Here is a 27,466-nt window from a genome sequence, read left to right as displayed (position 1 = left end):
GGAGGAGGGAGGAGGGAGGAGGGAGGGAGGAAAAGAAAAGGGATACTGATGTATGGAGATGACTCTCGACGCCAGGGCTCGGGCTCGGGCTGCCCTCCTTGAGGGGGCCATTATCTGCATTTTACATCTGAGGAACTGAAGGCCCAGCAAGATTGAGGCACTTGTCTGAAATCACATAACCAGTGGATGGTGAGGCCTGGGTTTGAACCCACATCAAATGCCCAAGCTTACGGTCTCCTCCAGCTCCAGGAGAACTAAAGCCGAGGAGGAGCTTCCTCCACCTGCAATGCATCTGAGAGACCTGGGGGTGAGAGGCGCACACGCGGCCACTGGGTGAGGAGAACACTGCGGCCCGCATCCCGGGGAGGAAGGGCTGGGAGTTTGACCCTGAGCTGGCACCCGGGCACCCATGTGTCAGGAGGTGGAGGAACTTTCTGAGACTCCACCGCTCCTACCTTCTGGTGCCTGTATTCTAGCTCAAGTCTGTGGACTGCAAACCCCAGCGTGTCTCATCCTGCCACGGGGCTGCCTCCTAGTCCAGCTGAGCCCCTGCAAGGCCCTCAGCCAGGAGGCAGTGCATCCCCAGAGGCGGGCGCGGGGGTATAAACTTCCCTCCCAGGGGCAGGCACGGGGGCATAAACTTCCCTCCCAGAGGCAGGCACCGGGGTATAAATTTCCCTCCCAGAGGCGGCGCGGGGGCATAAACTTCCCTCCCAGAGGCAGGCACGGGGGCATAAACTTCCCTTGGCTCGCAACGCTCCAGCCAAGGTCAGAGCACAGGCTCCCACACCCGCTTCAAATGCACCCAGCCTGACAGAAAGGCCAGGCTGCAGGCAAACTCAGACACAAGGTGGAAGAAGAATCCATCCCGGGACCATCGGGGAACAAAGCCAGCAAGAGAGACAGGAGCGGCCAGGGCCTCACGGCTGGAGAAAGACGTGAGTAGGCACAACATGGGGGTCTCGTGAGGCCAGCACGTGTTCCGAGCCCTGAGTGGCTGGATGCAGAGCAGGGAATGCAGGGGCGGCACAGGCACAGGGGGGTCCCCGAGGACCCCCCGCCCCTCCTTATGGAGGCGACCCAAGTGGGTCTGTGTAGGGGGGCAGAATTGCCTCCCCAAAACCTCACTTTGGGGCATGTGGATTATTTTGAGCTGAAAACAATCAGGGCCCGAAAGACTTAGGAAGAAACTTTGTCCATCCCCCTAACTGACTAAAAGAATTTAGCTAGAGGGCCTGTTCCCAGAATAGCGCTATCAGCAGAGACATCTGCTGAGAATGTGGGCTTCCGGTGCGGGGGAACTCAGCAGGCGGCCTGGAGATCAGGGTCCTCTCTGTGTCCCAGTGTCTCTGCAGGGCCCACCAAACATTTATTTACCAAACACTTGCTTTTCCGTCTCCACGTGAGTTACTTTCCTCCCCTTTGAAGTCCCAAACCACTGCCCCCAACATCCTCCTTTGGCTTTAACTGGAAGTGGTATTTCAGGTGAGGGCGTACATGGCGAGTTCATTTTCCCGGCTCTCTCCCAAGTATATACGTTACCAAGCTTTTGTTTGATGTTCTCCTGTTAATGTGTCTAACGTCAACTTAATTCTTAGATCAGCCAGAAGAACCCAGACGGGTAGAGGACAATGTTTTCCTCCCCAGCTTTTGAAAGTCTGGGGAAGAAACAGACACATGTGGAGACAATGATGTGTCTCCTGAGACGTTATCAGGCTGGGAGTACATGAGGATCTCCAGACACATTCAGATCCACTATTCTTTTCCGCGCTGAAGTCATCATTATTCCGGAAATCTTGTCCACAGGGCGATTAGCTGGGAACTTCCGGTGCTCAACCTCTAGTGTCAGGGTGGTGATCTCCTGGCAAGTCCAGCCCCGCACACCTCTGCCCATTTCTAAAACAGAGCGAACTCTTCCTCACTTGCGGGTCTTTGCACTGACTGTTCCCTCTGTCTCCAGTACCCTCCACCTACCTCCAGAGCCGGTACCTCCTCAGCCTTCAGATCTCGGGCTATCCAGCCGGTTCTCTCATCCCGGCGTTTCCCCTCAGAGCGTGCTGTTTGGGTTCGCTGCTGCCGTGAGGATTGTTAATGTCTTGTTGTCTGTCTCCAGCTGTGATAAAGTCGTGAGAGCAGGGATCAGGCTGTGATCTGTCCACCCTTCTTTCCCCGGGACCCAGCATCATGCCTAGGACGTGGTCAGAGCTCAGTGAATGTTGAGAACGCATGAAGCGGTTCACAGAGTGTCATGCGATATAACATTAATAAGCCGCACGGAAAGGGCTGAAAATCCAACAATTCGCTCTCGTGCCGCACAGGGCCCTTCTCCCTATTTGGATAAGCGAACCAGGCCAGGGGCAAGTTCCAAAGCCCGAGAAGACAGATCAAAGCTCACCACCACCAAGTCCAAGAGGTGGCCCTGACCCTGCTCCTCCCTGGCAGTCAGGCAGAGTCCTGTCAAGGATCGGAACAAAGGTGGTTTCCAAACCCCACGCTCCCAGGTACAAGTTTTGTAACCATTAGCCTCTGTTGTCCTACATCAGCACAAAGGAGAGTGAAGTCATCTGCTGAGATTGCCACGAGGATGGAGTGTCCTCACCCCCACTGCCCCAAGGAACGTTTGGCAAAAGTCTGAAGACACTTCTGGTCGTCACGACACCGGGGTAGAGTCCAGGGATGCTGTCAAACATCCTAAAGTTCACAAGACATCCTCCACAACAAAGAATTACTCTGCCCCAAATGTCAACAGTGTCGAGGGCCAGAAACACTGCATCAGAGATAATGCCGTTGCACGGGAAGCCGTCGAATGCGTCCCTCTCTGTGACCAGATGCACCTGCAGGCAAACAACTGCAAAGGTCTGACCAGCCTCAGCTGAACACTCGCTGACCGCGCCTCCAACCGGCCTCCGCCCACACCAGTGTCTCACCAGGAATCCCCGCTGTCTTAGTCTCTTTGGGCTGCTGTAACAGAACACCACAGACTGGGTGGCTGGAACCACAAACACTTACTTCTCACAGCTCTGGAGGCTGGGATGTCCAAGATCAAGGTGCCAGCAGATTCAGTGTCTGGTGAGGGCCCTGGTACACAGAGGGCCATCTTTTCACTATGTTCTCATACACTGGAAACGGCAAGGGAGCTCTCTGGGGTCTCCTTTACAAGGACACGAATCCCATTCATGAGGGCTCCACCCTCATGGCCTCATCACCTCCCAAAGGTCTCCCCTCCAAATCCTGCCACGTTGGGGATTAGGTTTCACTATATGGATTTGGGGAGGATACAAACATTTGGTCTATAGCACCCATCTTCCGATTGTTATTAAGATCCTTCTTTCACACCTGAATGCAAATCTCACTACAGAGAAGCCTTCCACCTGTTTTCTGTGCTGTTAGCCTTGTTTGTCCTACTGCACTGAATGTCCTCGGCGGCACAAATTACAGCCTGCCCACCGCTGAGGCTCTCTCCTCCCTCTAGCCATCCTTAGGCCTTAGCACCAGGTGTTGCCTCCTGAGGAGAGAACTTGGCTCATGAAAAAGGAGAGGGCTCCTTAGGCTAGCAAATCCAAAGTCCTAACTGTACGGCTTCTTCCTGACTGTCTGGCTTTTCTCATCTGCAAAATGGGCACCACTGAATCCATGTGTCAGGCTCTCCCCAAACAATGAGACACTGTTTGTGACATGTTGCTTAGAGTAGGCAATACAATGCCACTGTTTCACAGGAAGAGCTTAGCAGAGCCTGATCAGCTGAACGTTAAATCCAACCCTCTCTCTTGAGCAGAGTAAGGTTTTTGTTTTCTAATTCCTTGAGAGCCAAGCATCTTGTCAGGAAGGGGAGGACAGTATCAGGCTTCAAGGTGTGTATCTGGAAGAGGTCATTTTCTTCCTGAGATATCTTACTCTTTCATCTCTCTCCCTATATAAAGTCAAAGGGCTTCCTTTCAAAACCTGGCAGAGGTTTTGTGGCGTGAATTCCCCACCTTTCCTGGTCTGATCACACCTCCTGAGTGCCAGCCTGCCACCTGGGGAAACTGCCATTGCCAGCTCTGCACTCCACTTACAGCCTGTTTATGAGAGCGAGGAGGGTCTACAATAGTCATCTCCTAAAGAAACAAGGGAATTCACAGCTCTGGACTCCCAGTTGTAATTTCCAGGGCATCCAGTGATTCCAGAAGGAGAATGTCAAAGGGGCTGACGGCTCAGAGCGTGGGGAGGAAACATTCACCTCCAACCACTGTGGCAAGTCCGTCAGGGTCAGGGGCATAGATCCCAGCCCCCCGGGGATCCCCCAGGACCTCCTTCATCTAATTCACAGGCCACTGTTTTATGAAGTTCATGCAGAAACATCAGGCGAGGGGAAAATGTGCTGGCGGGTGAGGAGTAGAGGGTGTACCCATTTTATTTGCTGGGAGAACCACTCAGGATGTCTCAGACAGGTCCTACTTCTTTACAGTTCTACCCTTGATGGGGAGTAAGGAAGGATAGCATTCTATCCCTGAACAAACCCAGCACAAACACATGTTTCAGAGCAGGCTTCATGTGCCCCATGCTATTACACTGTTGGCTTCCAGAAGGTCCCCAGTCCTTTCCCTCCACTTCTGCTAAAGTCCCTCCATTAATTCTTGTACCAGAAGCCATGTGACCAAGCAGAAGACACCGTGAGCACTTTAGCAGCTTACCCTAAAGATCTTGCTAATACGTGCAGCTGTCCCCAGATAGGGGACCACGTCAGGAGGCAGCCAGGGTCCCATCCCTGGAAACGTCAAGCAGAGGAGAGCTAAGAATCTAGGAGGGGACGGCAGAGGGCTATAGCACAGACTAATCCACAGACACGGCAACGGCTATCTGGGGAGGCCAGCTGACAGCAGCAGCTGAAGAATATTTTATTTCAGTGACTCGAGTCTCACCACTGCTGAGAAGCTGGTCACAGCTAAGGCTTATCAGGCTTAATATGTGAAACATCATCCAGAAAGCAGCAGACAAAAAGCAGACACAAGGCTGACTAATGTCAAGGACGGCACGCAACCCCAGAGGCTGGGCTCTACCGGGCAGTCTGCTCTCGCCCCCTCCTGCCCCACTGTCCCTGTCTGTGACGTGGGGACAACAGTCTCTGCCTTGCTTTTCTATTGTGAAGATCAGAGTAGATGAGCATTCAGAAAAGGTGAGCTAAACCCTTAAACATTGAAGGAACTAAGGAATTATGCTTAGAGGATGAACATTTCAGTACTGCTTCTTCTGGAAGCTTCCCTGATCCTCCCTGACCTGGTCAATTCCTGCCATCAGCTCCCAGAGTACCAGGTCGTCCTCCTTCTACTTACGGCAGTTGTCATCCCATATTTCTCCATCTGATTCTTTGGTTTGTGTTTGTCTCATACGTTTGACTGTAAACACAGAGCAGGCAGGAGCCAGGTCTCTTTGTGTTTGATGTTGTTGTTCGTTCTTACCATGGCCTCCCGGCGCAGGCCCTGATAGACGTCAAACGCCTGAACAAATGGATAACCACAAGCTCCATGGTGTTGGAAATGAACTGCAGCAAACTGCCCCCGATCATTCCCGATCTGTCACTACAAAGGTGTCCGCAGGCTTGATAACCACCAGTGCGCCTAAGAGAGACCATCATCTCTCCTGAAATTTAGCAGGTTAATGAAGGTGGCTGGTATTTTTTCTATTTCTTGGGGCTATGGAATCTTCCCTTATCTGCAAACGACTTAAAAATATTGTGCAGGCATCCTGAAACATTAAGCGACTTTACTAGGTTTGCTCTTAAAGAGAGAAAGGGGAAAAAAAAAAAAAAAAAAAAGCTGGTTTTGCATGTAGTTTCCAGCAACCACATTTATAAAAGCAAAGCCTGAAGCTGGAACTTTGGGGTGAGTTTTAAAAGAAATGTGAGCACTGTAAGTTAAATACTACTTTGTGCCGGTGGCACAACGCACGGTGATTATCAGTCCTTAATTATGTGGAAATCTAAAGATCTGTGGCCCTTTACTTAAGAGTCCAGTGGTTTCCAGCAAGTATGCGCACTACTGCTGTTACATTCATGGGGTAAACTGTGCTTTGCGCTCTCCTGCCATTTCTTACGAACAATTCCATTTTCTTCAAACTTTTTGAGCAAAGGAAGGTCACAGAACGGTACTTTTTTTTTTCTCTTCTGTGTTCCTTGTCCCAGGTGAAATTCCCCCTCCTTCTGCAGTGAGCTTTGGATAATGGCCTCATTAACTGGGTTACATTCCCATTTGGCAGAGGAACAGGTGGGCAGCACAGAGGTAATGGCTCTCGGATGAGAGAGCCACAAAAAGTGAATTGTTCAAAGGCCCCAGACGATTAAACAATTACTCTCTCTGTAGTTCATATTTTAGAGTAAACAGCATTTACCTAGACTGCATTTTTCTTCGTCTCGGAAACTCGTCTGCCTCTGCCGGCTGTGTGTCCGTCCCCTTTCTCCCCGATGAAATTTCATCCCTCCAGGAACTGTTTGCTAGCAGAAGCTGCTGATCTCTGGCCAAATGAAAAACGCCTGCACGTTCTGCTTCTCATCGTGCATCAAACCCTCATTTCCAAACACGATACCCTTTTCCTGATAGCCTGCTGCACTCCACTGCCTCTCTCTCCACACTAATTCAGAGGTTATAGCTCCTTCGCTTTATAACATTTACCAAGGGTGTGGACGAGATGGCCTCCCACTTTAAATGGATTTCCAATTTTCAGAGGCCATTCTTCAGTTCCCCGCTCCGATGTCCTCGTCCTTGTCGCTTTTGAGTGTCGGTTATAGTGGAGTAACGGAGCACCTGAACGAAACCAAGCCTCCCGAAACTGGATGTTCGGGAACTGCTGAAATCCCAGCATCTCAACTGGGAGTTCTGGCATTTGGCGACTAATTGTGTTGCTGAAATGTGGCCCGATCTGAAAACTGTAACCAGAAACAACGAAGAATGTGTGTGTGTGTGTGTGTGTGTGTGTCTGCAATAACATAGGCACTCATGACCTGAAAACAAGTGTTTTTATTGAGACAAAAGGAGCAAGTTGTGTTTTGGGGGCTCCTCCGAAAAATACAAGGTCACCACCTTGTGTCATAAATTTGGACCAAGTTCAAGTTCCATACAATTAGGGGCAGCCCCTGAAATCCAGCCCAAGTGGAACATGAAAGTGCAATAAGGTGTATTCCCGCAATCTGCTCTACTCGAGCCAAGAGTCTCGACCCTTACACTCAGGTGATGGTGTTTCCACCAGGTCTCTATCTACACTGAGAGGGGATCCCTATCTCTAGCCCCTTCCTCAAGATGACGAATGGATTTACTGAATATGCTGAAGTTCACACGCTGGAAGGAGAACTTGATTCATGTGACTCCACAGACTGAAGTGAACAGACCACATAGAAAGCGCGCTGGGCTGGGAGCCTGGACTGCGCTCCCCACGGTGAGGTCAGGATCAGCAGCGCCAGCAGTACCTGGGACTTGAGAGAAACGCAGAACCTCGGGCCCCAGCCCAGACTTACTGAATCAGAACCTGTGTTTTAACAAGAACCCCATTTGAAAAGTGCTGCCCTAAAGCCTGTCTGTTAATCTACAACCCATGTAGGGGAGGTTGCAGTTCATTTTTTTTTTTAATTGAAGTTGTGTTAGTTTCAAAGTGATTCAGTTATACATATATACATATATATTCTTTTTCAGATTCTTTTCCATTACAGGTTATTACAAGATATTGAGTACAGTTCCCTGTGCTATATATTATATAGATATAGATATATACATAGTAGTGTGTATATGTTAATTCCAAACTCCTAATTTCTCCCCCCTCCCCAACCCACTGCTATTCCCTTTGGTAACCATAAGTTTGTTTTCCATGTCTATGAGTCTATTTGTTTTGTAAATAAATTCATTTGTATCATTTTTTCAGATGCCACATATAAGTGATATCATATGATATTTGTCTCTGTCTGCCTTACTTCACTTAGCATGATAATCTCTAGGTCCATCCATGTTGTTGCAAATGACATTATTTCATTCTTTTTTTTTTTTTTGCGGTACGCGGGCCTCTCACTGTTGTGGCCTCTCCCATTGCGTAGCACAGGCTCCAGACGTGCAGGCTCAGCGGCCGTGGCTCACGGGCCCAGCCGCTCCGCGGCACGTGGGATCTTCCCAGACCGGGGCACGAACCTGTGTCCCCTGCATCAGCAGGCGGATTCTCAACCACTACGCCACCAGGGAAGCCCTCATTCTTTTTTATGGCCGAGTAATAGTCCACTGTGTATAGGTACCGCATCTTCTTTATCCATTCCTCTGTCGATGGACACTTAGGTTTCTTTCACATCTTGGCTATTGTAAATAGTGCAATGATCATTTGGCCCAGATCACCAGCTTTTGGACTGTGGGCTCCAAGAGGGAAATGCATCTTTAGCCCCTCTCTAGTAGACCCTCAATAAATATGCTTTGAAGGAGTAAACGGGTGCCCCTGCGATGCTTGTTCCCCATGGTCTATATGCACCAGACTGTCTACTTCTGGCTACAGGAATCACGTTCCTAACTCTTCAAGTTTGCTTTTTAGTTGAGAACTTGTTCTAAGCCCAGCCAGTGAGGTCCTGATACTTACAGTCTAACCTCAGGATGTGCAGCAACTATGGCTACAACGTGAGCCCTGGGGCAACCTTCCACTTTTACCTCAGCATTGTTAAACCCTATTTACTAACACGAGTCACTTCGTGTTTGCTATCAAAAGCCCAGAGCAGAGGTAGGGTAGGTAACACTAAACTTCCCTTCATAGAGCCACGACCCAGCCTGTGCAACACTATTAAACGTCCCCTTTCCATCATTAGCTACAAGCTTGGCTGTGGTCACTTTGTCCAAATATCAGTCATAAAAGAACAGAAAATAGCCTCTCCTGCTTTCTCATTCACACTTTGTGATGTGGAACGAAAATGTCTCTTTCTAACCAGAGTTGGCTTTATTGCAGGCTATCAGGCTATCGTGAAACAAAACAAAATAAACACACACACACACCCCGGCCCCGCCCACACCTGTCTCAAGATATTGGAAGGGAGAATAACAGTTTGAAGTGAGGAGAATATTTAAGGCAAATATAATGTTGGTTTCATCTTTGTTCATTTCATGCAATGGGTACATATAAATCTCAAAGAAAGGACACCCATTATTTTTAGCTCAGTCTTTTTTTTTTTTTTTTTTTGCTGTACGCAGGCCTCTCACTGCTGTGGCCTCTCCCGTTACGGAGCACAGGGTCCGGATGCGCAGGCCCAGCGGCCATGGCTCACGGGCCCAGCCGCTCCGCGGCATGTGGGATCCTCCCGGACCGGGGCACGAACCCGTGTCCCCTGCATCGGCAGGCGGACTCCCAACCACTGCGCCACCAGGGAAGCCCTTAGCTCAGTCTTTTTGAATGCACCACGCAGAGGGTGAGAGGGCCTCTTTAACCCTCTCTCCACATCTGCAGTTTGCCCCCCACCCCTACACTGGGCAACTACAAGGGTTTGCTCAGCACAGACCGGCACAGCCAAGGCCAGCTCCGCCCACCCTGCAGGCCCACGTCCTGTGCCCCGACTCCTCTCACACAGGATGGCGTCCCCCACATGCTGTCCCCTCCCACATACAACTGCTCGTTTCCCATCACCCTCATTCACATTCCCTCAGAATGTTTCTGTACTTTCCCATTTGCCCCTGACTAGGAGACATGGTGACCTAATGGAAAAAGTATGGATTTTGGAGTTAGAAGCCAGTGGTTTAAAATTCCTGCCCTGTCTCCTGGTTGTCAAATGATGTTGGGTAACTCATTTATCATCGTTATACCTCCATTTCCTCCTCCGTAGAATGCAGGTAATAGTATATACCGCATTGGGCTGCTCTGCCCGTTACAAACGTGAGCCCATATAAGGTCCATAGGATAATGGTTAGTGCACAGTGACTGCACCCACCCTCCCCAGCAGGCCCTGGTATTCAGGCTCCTGAGGAGTCCTTATACACCAGGCCTGCCTAGCCAGGGGGATGAGAGGCTTACAGAAGCCCACCTCACCTCCTAGGTCAGATGAGACCCAACTCTTTCTCAGTCCTTTATCTTTCCAACTGTCATAGAAAAGGCACAACAAGCCATCTTGAAAGCCAGTGAGTGGAATTCTAAAGTCTAGGAGGGAAAATGCATTATAGAGAATAGAGACACCCATCTTCCAACCAGATAAAGCAAGCTAGACCTCTGACAAGCTGTGTGACCTCAGGCAACTCACTTGAGCTTTCTGAGCTTCCGGTTCCTCATCTCTAGAATGGGGATAATCATGGCTCCTTGCAGAGACTGCAGTGGGATTAAGTAAACGTGTTAAAATATTAAAAACAGCAGATCCATAACTGGGGATAAATAACTGAGCGTCTATCCCGTCTCTTGCCTTTTCATTGAAGGTCAAGGAGCATCGACACAGAGGAGGCTGCCATCGTAACCCGCTCCTCAGGCAGTGACAGCTACTCCTGAGCCATCAGCCCAGGAGTGATCATTTGAGCTATTCATTAGCATAAGTATTTCACAATAATGTCATTTTAATGCTCCCCAAAGAGCACCTGTTATCTATCCCACAGATTGGCCCCTCCCCGGCATAAATCATCAGGAAGCACTTCCCATGTGTCTTAAATGAAGGAGAGCCCTTCCCACCAATAAGGCAAATATTAAACAAATCCAAACAAAAAAAACAGATCAAGCTCAGAAACACCCCACACTGTGACTTTAAGAGTTGATCAACTGCAGATCAAAACCTTTAATTTCTCCTCGGCTCCGGGCTGATGACAGGAGCTGAGTTCCCACTCCTTCAGAGGTGATTACTTTGGTGAAAAACAAAGGCTCTCTTCATCAGACCTTGGCCAATAAACACCCACAGACCTGAGACTCTCTCCCAGAGAAATATCCAGGCCATGAGCAATGCCACCACACCACTAGATGACCCCATATAACAGGGCTGTACAGGGACCACTGCCCCACCCCATGGCCAAGCTGCGGGGAGCAGAACATGATTCTGTTTCCCTGAGTAGGTCACGAGTTAGTCAAGGGTACAAGACACGCTCTGTCCATTCCAGGATCCAGGCCCAGCCTAGGTACTTGATATAAGTTGGCTGAATTAATTTCCTCAGGCGAACAAGGGGTGGTCAAGGCCCACTCTGCCTCTCCCACAGGCCTGGCATTCACCTTGCAGGTTCCTCTGCTGACCATCACGTGAAGGTCACAAACCTGTAATTCTACCAGACCCAGCTAATGACCACCTTCTCTTTGAGTCCTCCTCTGGTGTTTTGCAGAAAAACAAGATAATTTATAACAATAATAACCCACACTTCCTCCAGTCCCACCTAGAGCTTTTCCTGCATCTCACGCATGGCCCATTTTACATGACAGCATCTGTGCTCTCAGTTGATGACAATGGAAACACTGTCATCGTGCAAGACAGGGAGAGGATGGGGGACGTGGAGATACCATGTCCTCTGGAGTCAAACAGACCAGATTTGAATCATGGTTCTGCCAGGTAATAGCTGAATGGCCTTTAGCAAGTGATTTAACTTCTCCATAAAATGCTACCATACTATCTATCTCACAGGTTCTTCATTCATTTAGTCTATGAATATTACGGAGTGCCTTATTTGCCAGTCACTGAGGTAGGCACTGGTTTGTTCAATTGAGCAGTGAACAAAACAGACACATCCCCTGATCCGATTCGAGTGGGCTGTGGAGAGGTAACCTCTTTGAAAATTGCTAGTCAGTGGAAGCAATTCAACAAGCATGCATTTGTTTCATCTGTAATGCCCAGGACCCTGCCTCAGCATAGCACTTGCTTCATAAATAATGAGACTAAATTAAGTCATTGCTTCTAAAGTAGCCAGAGCCAGAGCCAGCATACTTCAAGCAACATGATTTCTCCTCCTAGTTAAGTGTATTTCAGTTCAACAGTCATGTCACGTCATGGCGCCTTCCCAGGGCCACACTTAGCTCTAGGTTTGGAAAACACCAAAGAGAATGGGTCATATTCTGCTAGGGTGGAGAGAGTGATGGGTAAACAAAGAAATATAATGACTATGTAATATGCACATAAAAGTTAGACAAGTGTGCAAGGCTATACAGAGGAAGGAGTGAACTGTGGAGTTGGGGGCAGCGGGCCCCCAGAAGCAGTCACACCTGAGCAGGTGTAGGAGGGGCAGGAGCCTTGTTAGTTGTCATCCATCGTCACCCTGCTCATTTGATACATTACTTGCTGAGTAACTGTGTGTGCACAGCTCCATGCTGGATTCTGAAGGTCAGGTGCAAGGACAGAGGCTCTGCCCCAGAGACTGTCTGCACAGGGTAAGCAGGTGTGCCCCGGAGATGCTGCTGAGGAGCTCGCGGTGCTCAGAGACGGACGTGCCTGGAATCGGGGGGGCGGGGGGGGGTGTTTCAGAAGAGGAGCGTGTGGACCTTAAAGGGACAGTGACACTGGAGCACAGTGAGAAGGGAGCCCTGCTGTCACGGGGGTCACATTTCCTGCTTGTCCTCGCCTGGACTTTTCCTCTGGGGCACGACTTCTTCAAGCATGAACCATCACCTCTATGGAAGAACAGAACCATCTGCAAGGGGAAACTGCCACTGAGAACAGCTATTTTGGGTCTCAAAATGTAAGGTATGTCATGCTGCATGGCCTTCAGAAGAAGGGCGTGGCTACCTACTGGACAGATTGCAGGTGCCAGACAGGCCACTCCGGGGTTGCGGGGTCGCGGGCTCCGTGGTAGGGTGGCAGCCCCCAAGCCTTCCCCAGCAGACAGAAGCTACGGAAGGCGCTGGCATGGACGCAGCAAGCGTGGGGGATGAAGGTGGCGGTTTCCGGCCCACCCTTCTTGACCAGAGGCCATAAATTACCAGCTGCCTGACAACAGCCAATGGGCAATGCCGAGCTAAGCAAAGCAAGTGACCTGGGCCCAGGCTGGAGTCCTGTTGTCTTTCTTTCTCTGCTTGTCAGCGGCCTCTCTGCTTGTAGAAGCTGCATCTTTTAACAGAGGGGGCAGGAGACAGGCCGCAGGGGGTGATGGATTAAGCACCAAAATTGAAAAACAAAACACTGAAGAGGCCTAAGGCCTAAGCTTCCCCCAGAGTCTCTATATCTTTTTACCTCCATCCCCTCATCTCTCTCTGTCATCACTAATAAAACCTTGACGACAATATCAACCAAAGAGTAAAATTCAGCGTCAGAGGCTCTGCGAACATCTGTCCAGCAGGAGAGAAGCAGATAAAGCCAGGCCTGTGAGATGCCCTCTGATGCCAGGCCCTGGGGAGACTGCACCCACAGGAGAAGGGGCGGGGGCTGGAGTGACCTGAAGAAGGCCTGAGGCTGTGGTAAAGGAAGAAGCACATCTCCATGCTTCTCCCCCAAAGCATCTTTGCCCCACCAGTCTCTTTAAATGTTTTCGGTTGATCTCCACACTTGAACAATTTGCCCTTGGTAATGGGAAGGGAAGTGACTTGATAACCATGAAGAGCTGAAATGTGTCCCCCCCAAATTCAGGTATATTGAAGCCCTAATCCCCAGTACCTTGGCCTTGAAAGAGGTCATTGAATCAAAATAAAGTCTCTCCGGTGGGCCCTAATCCCATATGGCTGGTGTCCTCATAAGAAGAGGACACAGAAGAGGCATCAGGGATGCACAGCTACAGAGAAAAGGCCACGTGAGGAGCAGCAAGAAGGTGGCCATCTGCACACCGAAGAGAGAGGCCTCAGAAGCCACCAAACCTGCCACCACCTTGATCCTGTACTTCCAGGCTCCAGAACTGGGAGAAAATAAATGTCTGTTGTTTAAGCCACCCAGTCTGTGACGGCAGCCCTAGCAGACTAACGCAATGGTCCACGGTTCTAGCTGAGACAATGCACGTGACCCAGGGCACGCTCAGACTGACAAGGCGGGCACCGAGCTGGAAACCGCCAAGCCCGCAGCAGCACACCGACACACGAAGAAAGACATACGACATGTCACCCACCCACGCCTAGGGTTGACATAATGGAATACTCAGACCTTCCAAAGGTGCAGTCCTCCCTTTTAAAGGAAGCAAACCATTTTCAGTTGCTTCGGGGTGGGGAAAGTGAGGAGCTTGTCTTTATAAAGTGTCACAATTTGTCATTTTAATGGTTTGGTTTAAAAAAAAATGTTTAACTCATAAAATATTTGCTCAATTTGACCTAAGTAGTCAAATTGGCAGGTTTGAAAGCCCTGTTTCCATGTGGGGCAACACTGTTATATGTCTAAGCCAGAAAGTTTGTCCTTCAGGGCACAGGGGAGCCCCATGAAAATGACACAGACGCATCGTCACGCTTCCTATCATTGAGCTCAGCTGTCTCTGAGAGCTGGGGACATGTATGACATCTGTGGTACTACGAGGACAATTCCCCACATCCCTCTGTATCCTGATGCCTTTGTCATACCGAAGAGTTCCAGCCAGGAGGAAAGGCACTAATTGAAGGCACGGGGTTTCCACTCCTTCGGGGAGGAAACAATTTGATGGCGTCCTACATCTCTGTCCGTCAACAGGCATGTATCGGCAGCCAGCTGAGCGCAGGGCATTAAGGTGGTGGTAGAAAAATACAGAAATTCGAAGAAACAAATATCCCACTGGCAACATTATTATGAATCAGACAAAGGAAGGATCTGGGGCAAGAACGACCATTCCTTGGAAGCAATCCTACGATACAGTGCGCCCTGCATAACTATAACCCCTTACTACTCCATAATGATGAGTTTATGGCTTCTCAATTTAGCCTACAATACTTCGGCCTTTATTTCCTGCCTACTTGTTGCTAGGAAGTTAATTCTGATGGGCAATACTGGGCATTAAATACAGGCACGCACACCTACCTAAGCTAATTTTCCCCGCAGTGGCTGTGGTCTCAGTTATTTTCACCAACCCTCCTTCCAATCTTCTCTTCAATTGCCACAAAGCACAGAGTTGAGTACTTGACATTTCCTTTGAATTAAGACTGCAAGTTAAGTGGACATTTTCCCTTAGATAGATGGTTATTCCACGCCTCCCCACAGCTATTCATGCCAGAGAACGTGGATTTCACCTGTTCCTTTCATAACACAAGTCTGCTTGAAATTTGCCAGCAGGTTCTCAATAAAGAAATAGCCCTGATTGCTCATTAAAAGCAGGAGAGAAAGCAATTAAAATACAAAAGGCAGAGCAAAGCTTAACACTTGGAAGTCGAAAGTTGAGCAAGCATTGCTGAAGGTGGGGAAGCAGTTCTGGAGGGTGTGGGAAGAGAATCCAGTGCCCTAGTCAGCTATTCACAGATGCAAACAGATGCGCAGAGGAGAGGAAAGGGAGGGGGGCAGCGGAACCGTGGCGGGCCTGGTGCTCAGCATTCTTTTTCCATTTAATTTGATTTATATCCATCTAAACTCACTTAATTCATTGAAATGAGCTAGATGTGAAATATTACTTCTTTTTAAATTTTTCCCCCTTTCTTTCTTCTCTTCAAAGCTCATAGACAACAGATGGGGCAAACTTCAAAAGCGTGTAAGCTGTGCAGTAGAACAAAAGCCCCCTCTACTTAGAAGGACCACTGTTGGTTTGATGTTCAGCTACGGCCATCTTGAACTTCTTAATTTCTGAACAGGGGACCCTGCATCTCCATTTTGCATGGGGCCTGGCAAATTATGTAGCCAGTCCCGCTCCTAGAGTAAATGACTGTCCAACCCAGGTTGTTCTTTTCAAACCCTTTGCCAGAACCCTAGATGTGACCAACCAACTTCTCCTGCCCACAGCCCCTCCCAGCCCCACTCAGCTCTTCTCCGGTCTGTGGGACAGACCTTCCGTTGGTATTACTTGCCAACAGGATCAGGGTTAACTTGAAAGAGGGTCCGGGATTTATTGCAAATTAACGTAAGAATTTCTGGATGACATTTCCCCGGAGCATTTTTGGTTGGCCTGAAGTATTTGTGGGGAAGTGATTCTCTTTCAAATTGTTCTGTTCCTGGGTAAGTAGCAGAGAACTACTATCACCATAGAACAATTGCCCCAGGCAACGAAAATTCATCCTAGGTGTTCATTAGCTCAATATTTATCTCATCTAATATGCAAATTAAGACACTGTGGTCTCATTAGCGTCATCTGTGTTTCCTTTAAGCAAAGCTAAATCCCTTGCCAATGCAAGAAAAGGAGAAAAAAACAAACATTATTATTTCTCTTTGAAGCTAATGAGGGTGTGATATGTCTCTTTCTTTGTTAGGAGGTAGCAAGTTAGGGAAAACACATTTGAAATATGCCAAGTGTGGCTTGACTTCATCTATCAGAGGAAAGAACACGGCCTTGACTGGTTACTGGGCTTTCTGCAGCTCGCCGGTCCGGAGAACCGGGGCCCAAGGAGACGGTGGGTGTTTGCAACGAACTCCAGACGAGCAGATGAACAAAGTATGGAGACGCAGCCTTCAGGAGCCCACTCAGCAGACAGATGTGGCATCACCTCAATGATAAGAGAGGGTGGAAATAAATTTACTTAATGCCTTATATCTTAAAAATAAATTGGAAAAGAACAGAGATTTCAGCTCAAAATATCTTCTCCTTCCAGCTTCCCATTTTAAGATTTTAGAATTTATAGAAACAATAATCAAACCGTCAACAAATACCCACACTGTGCCCCAAAAGTCAGGCTTTATGTGCTGGTGGCACAACAATGCTACAGAGCAAGGACTTGAGGAATAACTCGACTGTTCTGGGTCTCCAGCAGGCTGCTGTGAACTCTGCACCCGTGAGCTCTAATCTTCACAATAACTCTGCAAGGCATCCTTTCTCCTTTTTACAGATGACGCCACTGTGGTTCAGGGTGCTGAGGTCACTTGTCCAAGGTCTTGCAGCTAAAACCTGGCCCAGGTGGAATGAAAAAATAAAAGGAACATGACAGCCCGTGGTGAACACAGCCTAATTAGTGAGGTGTCCTAGGCGTGGTGGTAGGAGGTTGAAAGGATGTGTGACCCTGTCATCCTGAACGCTAACGCCGTGTGGATCTCCGGAATTCTGAGGCCACAAGCCCAGGGTAGCTCCTCCTCGCTGTCCCCACTTTCCCAATTGTGACTAGTTATTCCAAACCTGTTTTGTGAACACAGTCTGCTTCCTGGGGCAGGAGAGAGACCCGTCTGCATTCCAGCACCTTCTGGGAACTGAAAACTGGAAACCGCTCCCCAGGCAGACGGAGGCTGATTTCCATAGGTAGCAAACCGTGTCCAGAGTCACAGCTGTGGTGCACGGGGAACTCCCGGCTGAAGCCCACCAGGGGCAGGCAGGGGAAGTCAAGAGGAGCTGCCCTCCGCTCCCAGGGGAAACCCGAGAAAGAGGCCTTGACCTCCCTGGGACCCATGGCCCACAGATGACAGGTCCCATGCTGTGAACTGGGCGTTCGCCCTGAAGCCTAGCAGCTGGGCAGAAGGGAAGGCGTGTGAACATGGCAAGGTCATGAGGGAGCACTTGAAAGCGCTGCTGTCGCCACCAATGCCTCCATAACCAACAAGGGACACAGGGGCCATCAGACAGCTGCACGGACAGACGCTCCAAGTCTCTGGAGACACGTCTACTCTCTACTGGAACCTCCGGAGGATGCTTCTAACCTGTCCAAGCACTTTCCCTTCCATCAGTGACTAGGAGCCCCCAGAACAGGCAGAAAAGGATGTCCCACTTGACAGATAGGAATATTAAGGCTCCCAGAGGCAAAGAGGTCTGCTCGATCAGACCAAGGCAGCCTGGGAGAAGAAGCTGTTTCCGGGCTGTCTCCTCTATTCCAGCTCCCATGCGGGGGTGACCACCTGGCTTTCTCCTAGGGTTGTCATAGTGTCCATCTGAAGTAGGGACTGTTGTAGGGATGGAGAAACTGAGTGAGCAGATCACGGAAAGGGAGAAGGAAATGAGTACTTGCTGAGTGCCTGATGCTGGGGATGACGGACAGGTAACAAGACCATTAACATAGGTGCAGGTGATAGAGAGGGTGAGCCACGTGCAGAAAGACCCTGGAGGACAGGGTGGGTGGCTCCTCCTCCTTACAAGGAAAAAGTGAGAAGAAAGAAGAGCAGACAAGGAACTTCCTGTGAAAGTCACACCCTCCAGCTCCTGCCCCAGGGCAAGTTTCAGGGAGCAGACAACAGAGCCCAAAGCAGAATGGGAGCCTGCGCAGGCAGAGCGGTCCAGCCCAGGGCCTGGGTGCCTGGGAAGGGAAGCAGAGGAAGCATGCCGCACCAGAGAAGGGTGAACAGACGGCTCGGAAGCTTAATGTCCCGTGGGGTTTCACTGTCTTTATGCTGCTGCCCCTACACCTCATGACGGATAACGTATTTTGGATTGGTTTTCTTTTTTCGGTCAATAAACCTTTTAACATAAACTTGCTTTCAGAGTGGTTATCTAGGGTTTCTTTAAATTATGTAATGGAGGGCTTCCCTGGTGGCGCAGTAGTTGAGAGTCCACCTGCTGATGCAGGGGACACGGGTTCGTGCCCCGGTCCGGGAGGATCCCACATGCCGCGGAGCGGCTGGGCCCGTGAGCCATGGCCGCTAGGCCTGCGCATCCGGAGCCTGTGCTCCGCAACGGGAGAGACCACAACAGCGAGAGGCCCGCGTACTGAAAAAAAAATAATACTAAATAAAAATAAAATAAATAATAAATAAATTATGTAATGGAATATACATTAGGTATATGCAAGATATAAAAAAAAAATCATAAAACCCATCCTCATGGTCCAACCAACTGGGCCTGAGAAGTATTGTTACTGAAGTGCTGAGACCTTCTGAGTGTTCCTCTCTCCTTCCATCTCTGCCTTCTCCCTGACAGAAGTGAGTCCCATCCTGAATCGTGCATTCATAAACCACCAGACTGCTTGTCGATATACAAGATATACCTACATCATAGATATACAAACATCAATATGCATACATACGTATCCCTTGGAGGTATATAGTTTAGTTTTTACTGTTTATGTACTTTACAAAAGTGACATCATACCACGCGTGGCCTCGTGCATCCCATTTTTTGGTACGATATGCTGTATTTTTCAGATAGTCTCAGCAATGCCAAAAAATAGGGAATTTCACCTAGCAATGGATTCTGTGCAACTAATTTTAATGAGAGTTCGTGGGGAAAAAAACTGTATTGCAGCAGATGCTGTAGATCCTATTGATTCATCTAATCCTGCCCCCATTTTACAGACAGACATCAAGCCTGGAGGGATTAAGGAATTTTGTCTCAGTTGCCATTGGGAGCCAAGATGTGTCCCCAGGGCTGCCTAGCGCCCCCTGGAGGCGGTATACTGCAGAACCCTGGGAAGGGCTATCTGCAGGCAGAGTATGGGAATGGTGACCCCCCTCCTGGTCTGTGTGATGTGGAGGCCCTGCCAAAGCTCCTGCTTTTACCTCTTTGTTTTGCACCCAGAATGGGGCTGATATTCAAACCTCTGCCAAGACTGCGTGCCTGCTTTTTAAGAAATTTGACCCTGCCCGTGTACTTCCTGAGCCTTGTTTTATTTCCTGTTAATCCGATTTGTGACAGTGAGCCTACTAAAAATTCCTTTCAACTCCCATGTCCTCCCGTGCAATATCACCCTGGAAAAATCACATTTTGCATTACTGAGAAAGTATCTCGCCTGCTTGATTGTCCCCGGCACCAGAAAGAAACGTAACCACTGAGTGATATGACAGTTTGGAAGAGGATGGCGACAAACTCTAAATGAGATTTCAGCTGTTAACCAAAGCTCCTTCGCTGCCATATTAGTCTGAACAGGAGTTAAAGTGCTGCAGGAGTGAGGGAAGTGAGGAAGGGAATTGTGTTCATAGACACTGACAACACACCAGGTACTGACAGGTATGCTTTCCACATGTATTACCATGTTCAAGTGTCATGGCAGCCCTGAGAGGTAGCAGTTTCTTAATCCCCATTCTACCGATGAGCAAACGAGGCTCTGAGAATTTAAGTGCTGTGCCACAGAACAGGCCAGTCTGTCGACCCGCAATTCAAATGATTTTCTTCTGACCTGAGCTCCTCACTCTTTCAGTATTACAACTTGATGACTTATGCCTGCTTGAAGGCAAAACTCATTAAGCATCATTTGCAGATGCTCAAAGAATTCTGAGCCTGGGGACTTCCCAACAGAGCAAATCACCCTATCTCCAAAACGGGGAAAGGGCTTCATTTCACAACTTTCTCCCATGATATGGATGAGAAAAATGAGAACCAAATCCCAAAGTGGTAAAGAGTCTTTCAGAAGCCATACTCTTCAGAGGCTCCACCTTCTGGGACACATTCACTGACTGCCCCAGAGGAGCTTGTGATTGCATCTCTACTGTTTTTGCATCAACATTGCATGCTGATCAAAAAAATAAAATAAAATGTTTAAGTAAACTTCTTTATCCTTGAATAACTTTAGATTTACTAAAAGTTGCAACAGTAATAGGGGGGATTTCCAATATGCCCTTCATCCGGCTTCCCCTAATGTTGACATCTTCCATAACTGTCATCACTGTCAACGCTAAGAAATTAACATTGGTACAATATTATTAGCTAAACTACGGGCCTCATTTGGATACCAACAGTTTTTTCTAATGTCTTTCTATTGCAGGATCCACTCCAGGATTTCAGATGGTAATTTAACTATTTATAAATCTTTCAGCCTTGAAAACATGTCCAGTGTCAGCACACTCACAAGGACATGAGAGTTCTCAGAAGGTAAGGACCCCTGGAAACGTAGCTCTTTATGTCCAGCCACTAGATATGTACTTGCTAAATGTGCTAAGCAAAACAGACTTAGGAGAGTTCTATTATATTGCTGTTACAGTGCAAAGACCTCAAAAATGGCACCAGAACCAAATTATGAATGCAAATATACAGATAGAGATCTAGGCATGGGTAATGCACACCCACACATATGTATACAAAAACACATACGTATAGAAACATTCACCATGACAAAGGAAGCATTTCATATCAGTTGAGAAATGTTGGACAGTTCAATAAATGGTGTGAAAACAACTGCCTGTTCATATGACATAAGGAACTAAGTAGATTCCTACTTAGCTCCTTACCTAACATCAGTCACAAAGATAGGTTCCAGAATTATTAAAGCATCACACGTCGAACAAGTAAAAATGTCAAATAATTAGAAAAAAAACCACAGAGAAATATATTTCTAATATTGAGGTTAAGTCAGGCTTTCTAAACACAAATGCTGTAAAGGGAACCAACAAAACCCTGGACTACAAGAAATATTTTCAAAATTTATAACAGAGAAAATATTCATGATGAGAAAAAAAGATGAAAGATGGGGACATATTAACATGTCTACAGATCAATAGGTAAAAGATGAAATAAACAAGCCAACAGAAAATGACCTAAGGATCTGAACTGGTAATTCCCAGAAACAGACGCATAAACCGACAACACACATCAAAGAGTATTCGCCTTCACTGGTAATCAGGAAGCAAAAATGCAACCAACATAAGATGCCATTTTCACCCAAAGCGTTACCACCGGTTAAGTAAATGTGTATCAGTCTGGACGTTGGGTGACGGTAAGGGGAACCAGGCCTCACGTGAGCTGACCTGTTGGAAGGAGTATCAGTGAGAGCAGACTTACCCAAGGGTTTTGTCATCAGCCAGCAAATGCTCGTCCCACATCTGTGGATAACAATTGCTGCATCTGCAGTCTCAACCTGGACCTAGGTGGCATGTACTGGGAGGCACACACCTGAGAGCTGGGCATGACCCAGAACTGCCATCTCAAGCCACTGCTCTAGGGCACAGAGTAGAGGTAGGAACTTGACCTTTCTCTGGGGCAGCCAGGTTGGTCCAGGAGGAGCATACAAAATATGATTCCTGGTGAACGCTGTGTCCCTCTGTCCAGGTGCTGTGTCCCAGTGTCCCTGGCCTACCCTCACCCCACTACCACCCCCACCCCAAAATCAGAGCCCCCCAAGTCCGTGCATGAAAACGTAAGGCGGAGGGGCAGGAGATTCGCAGCTGCAAGAAGAGCTGAGGACGCTGCTGGCAACTTACAATCAGGCCTTAGAGCCCCATCTGAGAAGAGCCTTGACCCCTGCCCTCCTCTGGGCCGGCTGCCAGGTTCTACCCTCTCAGGCAGTGACTCCAAAGATCCTTTCTGGAAGGATCGCCTGCAGTTGCTCTCCCTGTCCCACTCCCTTCACTATGAGGCTTTATTTAGGGCCTTAATACCAAGAGGCCCTGACACGGCACCCACCACGAGCAATATTTTGCACGTTCCTTGTGAATCACTGTTGCTGCCTCAGAGAAAGGCCAAACATTGCAAGCTCCCTCGGTGGGGGGGGGGGGGGGGCATCTACATGACTTAAGAGACCGAGAGTGCTTTCCCTGGGGAGGAGAAGGGCCGGGCCTCCTCCTGGCCAGAGACCCTGATCAGTAATACACCTGAAGATCTGCCGACGAGAAGCTGTGAGAGTCTTCCCACGCGGCAAGGCAATCTGTTCTGGAGTCTGAAGACTGCGGAGGGGATGTATGAAGGGAGAGTGAGGCCCTTACAAACATTCTTGAGGAAGAAACTCAAAAGCCCTCCAAGCCACACTTAGTAGCCTGCCAAACAGACCCGCTGCCAGGGCTCCCGCTAGGAAAAGTGCACGGCCCTCTGAATGAGATCAGCTTAAACCAGCCAGCGAGGCTGGAGGCTGAAGGGTCAAACCGAAAAGTTCAGGCCAGTCAGTGGTGGGAGAAATCTACCTGCCAGAGAGCTGTATTTTATTCCTCACACTGTTTAGAATTTCCGGCGTAAGGTGATAAGAGAAAGTTGACTGATTTTTATCCAACTCTCTGCCAACGAAGTACTCCCTTATTATCCACACCTAGGATGGACCTTCCCCACTGCCTGGCCCTTGGTATGCCTAAAACATGACTGATTAGTGATTTAATGTATGAGAAAAGACTTCCAAAGGTCTAGCTATCAGATTGTGTTTAGATACGCCCTTAATGCCTCACTCTCACGTGGAATTGAGACCGTGGTCTGCGTTCTGCAAACACACTGGACCCTCCCTCCTCAGCCCCCATCTGAGCAGACCCTCCCTCGCTTTCACCTCTCAGGTGCCCTCCCCACCTCCGATGACTGTCTCAGTGCCGCTCCACTGACCAGGCAGCCCCTGGACCAGGGCGTTGTCTCCTGCCTGGCTCTCATGCATTCCCTGGGGGCCTTCTTAATCTGTCCTCTGCACTGCAGACGGGGCTCTTTTCTGAATGTGCATTTATTCATGCCATTCCCCAGATTTGGCCTCTGACCCCTGCCCACCACCGAGGCTGGATTCACTCCTTTCCCTCCAAATCCCCCCTGTTCCTGGGCTGCTCTACAGCTGGCCTCCAGATGTGCTGTTTCACACCTCCACCCCTTTCAGCTAAGCTTTTCCATTGAAAAGAAAGCCATGTCTCCTGGCTCCTTCCTGTTAAGCCTGTCTCATCCTTCAAAATCCATCTGAGCTGTCCCTTACGTAGAAGGCCCTCCTAAGCTTGCCTGCGCCCAGAAATTAGCTTCATCAAGCACCACTACCTCGGTGAGCTCTATACACAATTGTCCCCAACTAGGTGTCTTAATACCTTTGGATTCAATGTCTAGATGGTTCCTGGCCTCTAGTTCATGCTCAGGAAAAGATGAAAATGTAAATCAATGAATGTAAGGTGTGGGGATCTCTAATCCCTGCAGGCCACTCAGAGTGTTGGGATTTCAAAGCTATTGGTCAGTGATGGTTTCATGGAAGGTGGGGAGTGGGTTCCGGGGCCTGGGCTCTTGGCCGTGACAATGCAACCTAGTCCTCTCCAGAATGTGAAAGAGGTGGGATTGCCCCCCTCATGGGACCTTTGGGAAGACTGAGTAGGGGAGCCGGATAAAGCATCGGGCACAGAGCCTGGCCCCCAGAAGGCTCCAGGACAAGTTCAGCTGAGGCCCAAACTTACGTGCCATGGAAAAGTGGGTGCTGCTAGGAAAAGGGGGCTGAAGCAGTACCACCCATCCTCAAAGTCCAGAAATAACCTCTCCTACGCAGCAAAAAACTCGCCAGGCGGCTTGGTGTATTTCTGCTGCTAAACCTGAGCCTTCATGATCAGATTCTGCTGGAGACACTCGCCACACCACAGCCAGACCAGGCAGGCCCCGCTTCGCGTGAGCACCTGAGCTGAACCTCAGGCCTCTGTGGGGAGCCACATCTGCCAGGAGCCCAGGTCCTGCTCTTGAGGCTGGGGTTCAAGTCAAAATCCTGCCACTGACTTCCTCTGTCACACTGGGTGAGGCACTCTCATTTCCCCTTTGTAATTCCCTCATCTGTTAAAAAAAAAATGTGTGGGCCAGTAAGATTCCCACCGCTCCTCCCAGAAGTGAGGACTTTTGGAGGTCACTTCTCCCTTGCCTCCACCATACGGTCCCCACCTGCCCACACAGACTCCAGAGACACCAGTGGAAGGAGAGGGTTGGATGGGCAGGGGCAGGAGGGAGCATGCATTTTCCAAAATGAGTGGAATGCAGTTTCATGGGAGGTTTACAGGACTTCTCAGAGCCTTTAATAAGCAAATACATACTGTAAGCACATTGACGGTGAATCATCAATTGCAAGACATGGAACCACCATATCCCACTCTTATCTGAGCACGGAGCCCGTTATCCCTCTAGAGGAAGCTCTCCTAGGACCAAGGGTCATGTAGAAAACACTTTCAGAAACCCCAGGAGGGTAGAAACCATTGCCAAATCCGAACCAGATCCTGGCTCATCTTCCATCTGTATGAATCTGGGTGCATTGAGTCTTAGTTTAATTGGATGAAATGGAAATGTTAATCGTATCTAACAGGTATCATATTATTCTTGTCTTATTTTCTATGTTTTCCAAACTTTCTATAATAAGTATTTTAATAACTACTTCTTAAACTTATGAATAACATATTTAGGATGTTAAGTACAAATTCAAAGCCTTCCCCAACCCTCTAGCTCCAGTTCTCAAAAGTAATTCAATATTTGTTTTGCATAACCTTTTAGACCTTCCATGCAAACTTTTTTTTTTTTTTTTTTTGCGGTACACGGGCCTCTCACTGTTGTGGCCTCTCCCGTTGCGGAGCACAGGCTCCAGACGCGCAGGCTCAGCGGCCATGGCTCACGGGCCCAGCCGCTCCGCGGCATGTGGGATCTTCCCAGACTGGGGCACGAACCCGCATGCCCTGCATCGGCAGGCGGACTCTCAACCACTGCGCCACCAGGGAAGCCCCCCCATGTAAACATTTTAAAATGGAAAACAAAACATGATGCTTTGCCTTCAAACCAGGGCGTCGATGATCTCCAGCTCTGGTGTTTGCTCTAAAGACCATGAGGCATCTCTGCATGCGGATGAGCCCATCACATAGCTTGACATGATGGGCACCCCATAAACACCAGTTCAAAGCAAACTCCTGCTTTTGGGTTGGACTGCCCGCTCAGGGGGCCCTGTGCCGGTTTGCTTTCAGAGTTGATGACTTCCAGAAGCCGCTGCCCTGTGCAAATTCAGGAAGCAATGGATACCTTCCTAGCTCCAGCCCTGGGAGCCTCTGAAAGCAAACAACTGTGGGAGAGATGTGGGTCCGTCCGCTCCAAGGGGCCACAAGACTCCGGAGCAGTGCCTTTGTCTGCCTGGGGCCAAACCACTCTCCTGCCAGTGATGACAAGAGAAATCTCTGGCCAGAAGCGTGGGGGTCAGAGCAGGAAGGAGAAAGAGGGATGGAAGGGGTCTCCACACCCCCACAGGCCAAAGCTCCCCCTCTCCTCTCCATCGAGTTCTCTCCCAACCCTTCACCGGCCAAGCTCGGAAAAACTCCTCATGGATTTTTACCATGGTCAAATTACTCATTTACAAAAAATGCTGCTGCAGATGGGCAAGTCCCCACGAAATCATGCCAGGGACTCTTTAGGGCAGATCCTGCTGCTTGGCATAATAAGTCCTTATTACCGTAGCACTGAGGGGTGTCCACTTGCCAGATGCCTGCTTTTAATGAACTTTGCCGTCCAAAACTGGCCAAGAGGACACAAGTCACATTTTGCCAGTCAATGGGAATTGATTACTTCTCGAAAGCCATGCCTCAGCTTGCAGGAAACACACACAAACGCATCCAATATTTGGGGGTTAGTTTGACTTCTTGGACAAAAAGGCGTTCTTGGCAGCTGGAGACAATGATGGATCAGCCTTTACAAAACCCCCAGGACGCTGGAAAGAAACGGGGTTTCTGGAGGGAGCCTGGGCGGACGAAGGAAGCTTTGGCAGCCTCGGAGTTTGGATCGTGCCCAGAACACCGTCATTTTTTCTTTTTCAATTCCTCCACCCTTCCATCTGTTCATAAATCAGAACTCAACGACACTGACTAAGAACTGACGATCCCAGGTTTGGTAGCAGGCTCTGGGATGTCAGAGATGGCCCCTGTCCACTGAGGGGACCAGGATGTCAAGCGGTAACACACGGCTCTCCTGGCGGAACGGGGGAGGGGGCTATAGGAACTCAGAGGAGGGAGGGTCTCAGCTGGGCTGAATCTTCAAGGATGAAGGTGTGTTCTCCTGGGGAACAAGGGATGGGGAGAAACGTTCTCCTTGACCTGAAGCCTTCACAGCGGCTGTTCTTTCCACCGGGATGATTTCCAATCCCTGTCACGTACACCCACCCCTTTACCAGGAAAATCTAATACATCCTTCAGTCTCAGCTTGCGAGAGCATCTGTTCAGGGCAGGCTTCCCTAAACCTCACTGACCTGGTTGGGTGCCACCCCCCCACCCCCAGGACCCACAGAGTCTTGCAATTCCCCAGGCAGAGCCCTCACCACCTGGCACCGTCGGTTCTCACTTGCTGTCTGACTTTGCGCGTGGCGCATGAGTCTGTGATGAGAGGGGCCATGCCTAGCTTGTTTCCCAAGGTACAGGCGTTAGGACAGCACCTAGCACAGCACCGGGCACACAGGAGGTGCTCAATAAATGCTTATTTGACTGTGGAGTCTGTGAACAATCTTAGACCGGAGAGGTAAAGGGCTGCCCCTGGAATACAACAGGGAGATGGCTGGGGACATGGGGGTGGCATCTACTGAGGACCCACTATGCAGACGGCCCTCTCCCTGAGCCCTCAAGTCCACTGGGAGAGTGGTGGGCAAGGGCAGTGGAGTCTCTGGAGGGGGAGCCTGCAGACAGAGGGGAGCCGGGCCGGCCCAGAGCCAGGGGTGAGCCCTCACGTCTCGGTTCGCTGCCCCCGAAGCCCCCTCTACTCTCCAGAGTGCCAGGCCCCCAACTGGGGTGAAGAGAGCACTTCATCAACATCCCCAGGCTGAGGGGGCCTCAGAGAGGGAGGAGCTGGGGGACAAGCCCGGAGGGGGAGGCTCTCCATCAGGGGCCAGGCCTGGGCCTTCAGGAAGAAGCCACCCAGGACCTAGAGATCCAGGGTGAGATGGCGCTGAGCTAGGGAGGCGCTGGGCTGTGTGTGCAGCCAGCCGAGCTCCGCAAAGGAAGAAA

General features: G+C 49.5%; 1 long non-coding RNA gene across 1 annotated transcript in view; it reads right to left on the bottom strand.

The window, feature by feature from the left end:
* LOC113627243 (uncharacterized) overlaps positions 1-27,466 on the bottom strand; it is a 230,310-nt gene that overhangs the window by 186,393 nt on the left and 16,451 nt on the right. The window contains exon 2 of the long non-coding RNA XR_003435483.1: positions 1,975-2,113. This is a non-coding gene — a long non-coding RNA (uncharacterized LOC113627243). The remainder of the gene's footprint in view (positions 1-1,974; positions 2,114-27,466) is intronic.

This window comes from Aethalodelphis obliquidens, unplaced genomic scaffold (assembly GCF_003676395.1).
Source record: "Aethalodelphis obliquidens isolate GAN/ISIS:26980383/991018 unplaced genomic scaffold, ASM367639v1 scaffold20, whole genome shotgun sequence".
NCBI classification, from domain to species: Eukaryota; Metazoa; Chordata; class Mammalia; order Artiodactyla; family Delphinidae; genus Aethalodelphis; species Aethalodelphis obliquidens.
This window is presented reverse-complemented; position numbering and strand designations above follow the sequence as displayed.